We start from the raw sequence: 6024 nt of genomic DNA, 5'->3' as shown, positions 1-6024 counted from the left end.
AAACAGGTGGACGTGAATGGTTCTTGACGTAGAGTAATTGTGACCATTCTTACAGCGAGCACATGGACAAGGCATAAAACCATCCGCCCGCTTGTTTGCCTCAGCCGCAAGCAGAAAAGTACGCACGCCCTCAACGAACTGGGGAGAGCATCGGTCATCGTACATCCATTGCCGGCTCATCTTCATTACACAACACCGAATAGACCAAATTAATACAAGTTCATACATAAAGTTCATACAACACTTAAATGCAACAAACAAATAACTCTCTAGCTAAAGCATTTAAATGCAACAACAAATACGATCAAGATCGCAACTAAGGTAACGATGGATCCAACAGCATAATGATACCAAGCCTCACTATCGATGGCATATTTTCTAATCTTTCTAATCTTCAAGTGCATTTTCTCCATCTTGATCTTGTGATCATCGACGACATCAGCAACATGCAACTCCAATTCCATCTTCTCCCCCTCAATTCTTTTCAATTTTTCTTTCAAGTACTCGTTTTCTCTTTCAACTAAATTTAACCTCTCGGCAATAGGGTCGGTTGGAATTTCTGGTTTAGATACCTCCTAGAAAAAATTTCTATGTCAACTTGATGGGCATAATTTTTCATAAACACGAAATGCAACTAGTTTTAAAAGAGAATATACATACCACATTCGAATTATAACAAGGACTAGGGCCAACGGGGACGGATATCAAAACCATGGCACTATATGTATAACAAACAACGTACGGGTAAGATAATTATACGAGTAACTATATATCCAAATCACACAAACATCAATTTTTATATAAAATTTCATGAACAAGAGGCTCACCACAAGGTGGTGCCGGCGACGGGACGGTGCGGGCGATCGACGGTGGCTACGATGGAGATTTAGAAGGCACTAAGTAAACCACACCTACATATGCAAACTAAGTGTTATTTTTGACCTCAAATTGCATATAAATCAAATACTAGCACATATATATATCCTCCCAAATTACTAAAATCACAAATTAATCACTATATAAACCAATGCAAGAGCTAATCTAGCAATGAGAGATGAAAGGACAAAGTTGCTAACCTTTGTGATCATTTGAATGGATGAGGGCCTTCAAATCTTGACAAATTTTGGGCAAATTTTGTGATGAACTCGAGAGGAAGAAGGGAAGAACAGAGGAGAGGGCCGGAGAGGGGAAAGGGGGAAGAACAGAGTGCTGGTGGACGAAGGGTTTATATAGGACGACCTTTAGTACCGGTTCGTGGCACGAACCGGTACTAAAGGTGCTGGAGGGGCCCCACTCTGACAACATCCTGCCACCACTCTCATTAGTACCGGTTCGTGGCACGAACCGGTGCTAAAGGTTCGCCACGAACCGGTACTAATGAAAGCGGCCCGGCTATCCGTTGGAACCGGCACTAATGTATACATTAGTGCCGGCTCAAATACAAACCGGCACTAATGTGCTTCACGTTTGACCATTTTTCTACTAGTGATATATGTTATATATATATATATGTGTGTGTGTGTGTGTGTGTGTTACACGAGTTCCATCTGCTCACAACTTTCTGCAACATAGCATCATGCCCGTTCGGGTGTAATTTCGAACCGTTTTTCTTCTGCCATCCCACGTTTCGGGACGCGGTTGATATTGGCACGTCTTGTCGAAGCAGAGATCGTGTCCCCTTATTGTGGGATTCCCATCAATGCGGGCATGGGTAACCCAACCGTGCCGTTTACATGGCCTTGGGGAATAGGTGAATCTTAAGGCAAGCGAGGAGGCGTTTAATGTTTGCTGCCTTTATAAGAGGATAAGGACCCCCTCTTCCTCTTCTCACGCTTTCTCTCCGTCTCCGCCTTCCCGATCTCGAGCTCCAACGCCCATGTTTTCATCTCCTTTCCACTTAAGCAACCATGTCCGGATCTCGTGGTCAGGGCAAGTGGATGGTCTCCTCCCTCAAGGAGGAGGACATTACTGAGCTCCGGGCTACCGGATATTTGGCGAAAGGAATTGCCCACCGCTTGCCGGCCGAGGGACAGATCATCCCCATCCGGAGCCCAACGGGAGGGTAGTATTCCTCCCTCATATCTTCCGCAGGCTTGGGTTTCCAATCCACCTTTCGTTCGCGGGCTAATGTATTACTACGGGGTGGATTTCCATGATCTATCCCCAAATTCCTTCATCAACATCTCGGCATTTATCGTCGTGTGCGAGGCCTTCCTCTGCATCGAACCCCACTTTGGGCTGTGGCTCAAAGTCTTCAACGTGAAGCCAAAGGTGGTGGATGGTCAGCACGCGGAATGCGGAGGGGCAATGGTGAGTAAATTGTCCAACGTCTCCTGGCCCAAAGGCACCTTTGTGGATACGGTAAAGGAGTGGCAAAAGCAGTGGTTCTACATCACAGAACCACGCGGCACCACCTGGGCCGCAGCTGCTGAATTCCGCTCTGGCGCTCCTGTTCGACTCACCTCTTGGGTCGAGAAGAGTCTGGACTAGTGTTCCCCTAACGAGCTGATAGCGCTGCAGACGCGTGTTCAGAGTATGGTAACCAAGAGCGTCAAGCTCGTCGATGTGATCCAGGTGATGTTAGTTCGCCGGATCCTTCCGTGCCAGCTCCCAAGCCGCCCGCTGTGGGAGTTCAATCCGAAGAAGCACCAGACCCTGGTGAGGCTCTTCGAGACTTTGCACGAAGGCGCATGGAAATTGCTCTTTAAGGGCAATGAGAATCCACCGGCCACGGAGTCAGACTGTGGTCACGATTGCACACACCCTGCCAGCAAGGTATGTTATTTCGACCGTATCCTCAACCTAATTGTTTCGAGGATGATTTCTGAGCTTTTGTTATTGCTTTTTCAGGACTGGGTGGAGAGGGCGAAGCGGATCCAGTGTCCGGCTCCGCTGCCTGAAGAACCAGTCATCCCCCGTCTGCCAAAGATGCTGGTGCCAGCGCCATATAAGGTGCCAGAGAAGAAAGCGAAGAAGAAGGCAAAGGGAGCCAAGAGTGGCCTCCGCCACAAGGGTACTTCGGACGTGGTGTCCGAAGACGACGAAACTCATTCCTCTGTCCCTAAGAACAATGACAGGGAAGAGGGGGAGGAGGAAGAAAACAATCCTCCCCCTGAGGAGAGGAAGAAGAAGAGGGCGGCCCCGTCGCATCTGGAGGTGGAGACGCCCAAAAAGGGGAAGGGTGAGGGAGTCCTGGATTAGGGGGTCTCCGGACAGCTGGACTATGTCCTTTGGCCGGACCGTTGGACTATGAAGATACAAGATTGAAGACTTCGACCCGTGTCCGGATGGGACTCTCCTTGGCGTGGAAGGCAAGCTTGGCAATACGGATATGTAGATCTCCTCCCTTGTAACCAACTATGTGTAACCCTAGCCCTCTCTAGTGTCTATATAAACCGGAAGGTTTTAGTCCATAGGACGAACAACAATCATACCATAGGCTAGCTTCTAGGGTTTAGCCTCTACGATCTCGTGGTAGATCAACTCTTGTAATACTCATATCATCAAGATCAATCAAGCAGGAAGTAGGGTATTACCTCCATCGAGAGGGCCCGAACCTGGGTAAACATCGTGTCCCCTGCCTCCTGTTACCATCCACCTTAGACACACAGTTCGGGACCCCCTACCCGAGATCCACCGGTTTTGACACCGACATTGGTGCTTTCATTGAGAGTTCCACTGTGTCGTCACGATAAAGGCTTGATGGCTCGTTCAATCATCGGTAACGATGTGATCCAGGGCGAGGTTTTCCTCCCCGGACAGATCTTCGTATTCGGCGGCTTCGTACTGCGGGCCAACTCGTATGGCCATCTGGAGCAGATCGAAAGCTACGCCCCTGGCCATCAGGTCAGGTTTGGAAGCTTGAATTACACTACCGACATCCGCGGAGACTTGATATTCGACGGATTCGAGCCCATGGCAGGTGCGCTGCATAGTCACGATGAGCATGACCTAATTCTACCGCCGGATAGTGTTCGGGAGATCGCACCTGTGGCTACTCCGGCTTTCAATCCGGAACAGATTGCGCCGTCCAAGGTCAGGTGGTTGGACCCCGCCATGGAGGCCGCACACTCAACGGTGATAGAGCCGAATACTAACCTCACCTCCTATGAGACCCATGTGGCCGGATCCTTCGATTCGTCCCCGGCCACGGGCTCCGAACCTCCTGCGTCCGTGCCTGTCGAATCTGATTGGGCGCCGATCATGGAGTTTACCTCCATGGATATCTTTCAGCACTCGCCTTTCAGCGATGTGCTAACTTCATTAAGGTCTCTCTCCTTGTCAGGATAACCTTGGCCGAACTATGTCCGGCTAGGATGGGATGCGGAGGACGAAGAAATTCGCTGCCCACCCACCACCCACTTAGTAGCCACTGTGGATGATTTAACCGACATGCTCGATTTTGGCTCCGAAGACATCGACGGTATGGACGACGATGCAGGAGACGAGCAGGAACCACCGCCCACAGGGCACTGGACTGCCACCTCATCACACGATATATACATGGTGGATACACCCAAAGAGAACAATGATGTGGAACGGTAGGATGCAGCGAAGGATAAATCCATCGAGAAGCAACCAAAGCGACGACATAAGCGCCGCTCTAAATCCCGCCTCAACATCGATAATAGCGCAGGAAAGAATAACACCCCGGTCGAAACCAAAGGAAACGACGACCACATGGAACCAGCGATGGAGCAGGACGAACCAGCAACCGGCGAACATAGTACGGATCCGCTATCCGAACACGGAGACGCCGAAGATAAAGCTCATCAATCCCCCTCCGGAGAGGAAAACAGTCCGGACGAAGATGCAAACATCATCCTGGAAGATCACTTGGAACAAGAGAACCTCCGCAGAAGGCTTCTTGCTGCACAAACTACGCTCAACAGTAGATGGAACAAAGTGCTTGACAATGAAGAAAAGTATGGTGGATGTTACCACACAAAGAGCTATCCAAAACGCAAGCTGTTGCCCGAATTCGACGATGAGGCCTTAGAGCCCACACAGCCGAAAAATAAGACGGCCAATCGGCCGGATCAACGACCTGGTGGCCGCGATAGAGCGGCTAACAAGGCCGCACACAGGTCAGCACACGATCCACGCAAGGACTTACATCAAAAAGCCGGTGTAACCAAATCCATCTACGGATCTAGAAAGCATGCTCCAACGCACAATCAAAACCAAACACTACAACCGTCTGAACGCCATGATACATCCAAATACAGGGGTGCCGCACACCCCCTATGTTTCACCGATGAGGTACTGGATCACGAATTTCGGGATTCAAACCCGTGAACATAGAGGCGTATGACGGAACAACAGACCTTGGGGTCTGGATTGAGGACTTCATCCTCCATATCCATATGGCTCGCGGAGACGATCTCCACGCCATTGAATACTTGCCCCTCAAGCTGAAGGGACCAGCTCGGCACTGGCTGAAGAGCCTCCCCGAAAATTCCATTGGAAGTTGGGAGGAGCTTGAGGATGCTTTCAGGGCCAATTTTCAAGGAACTTATGTCCGACCTCCGGGTGCAGACGATCTCAGTAACATAATCCAACAGCCCAGAGAGTCAGCTCGGAAGCTTTGGAACAGATTCCTCACTAAGAAGAATCAAATTGTCGATTGTCCGGACGACGAAGCCTTATAGGCTTTCAAACACAACATCCGGGACGAATGGCTTGCCAGACACCTCGGCCAGGAAAAACCGAGGACAATGGCAGCCCTAACAAGCCTTATGACCCGCTTTTGCACGGGCGAAGATAGCTGGCTGGCCCGTAGTAGCACCAGCGACCCAGGCACATCCGAAGTTAGGGATGGCAATGGAAAACTACGACGCAGCAAAAGCAAGCGTCCAAACAATGAAGACAGCCCAGACAATACGATGGTAAACACCGTATTTAGGGGCTCTCAGCCCGGTCAACAGAAAAAGCCTTTTAAAGGCAACAGAGATGGATCGTCCAGCCTAAAGAGGATTCTAGACAAACTATGTCAAATTCATGGCACCTCTGATAAACCTGCAA

At 49.8% G+C, this 6024-nt stretch overlaps 1 pseudogene; it reads left to right on the top strand.

Moving 5' to 3' along the window:
* The first annotated feature begins 2535 nt into the window (after positions 1–2535).
* The window catches only part of LOC125506631, a 47079-nt pseudogene continuing 43590 nt past the window's right edge, over positions 2536–6024 (top strand).

This window comes from Triticum urartu, chromosome 5, assembly GCF_003073215.2.
Source record: "Triticum urartu cultivar G1812 chromosome 5, Tu2.1, whole genome shotgun sequence".
NCBI lineage: Eukaryota > Viridiplantae > Streptophyta > Magnoliopsida > Poales > Poaceae > Triticum > Triticum urartu.
The sequence above is the reverse complement of the archived record's forward strand: the minus strand, read 5'-3'. Positions and strand labels throughout refer to the sequence as shown.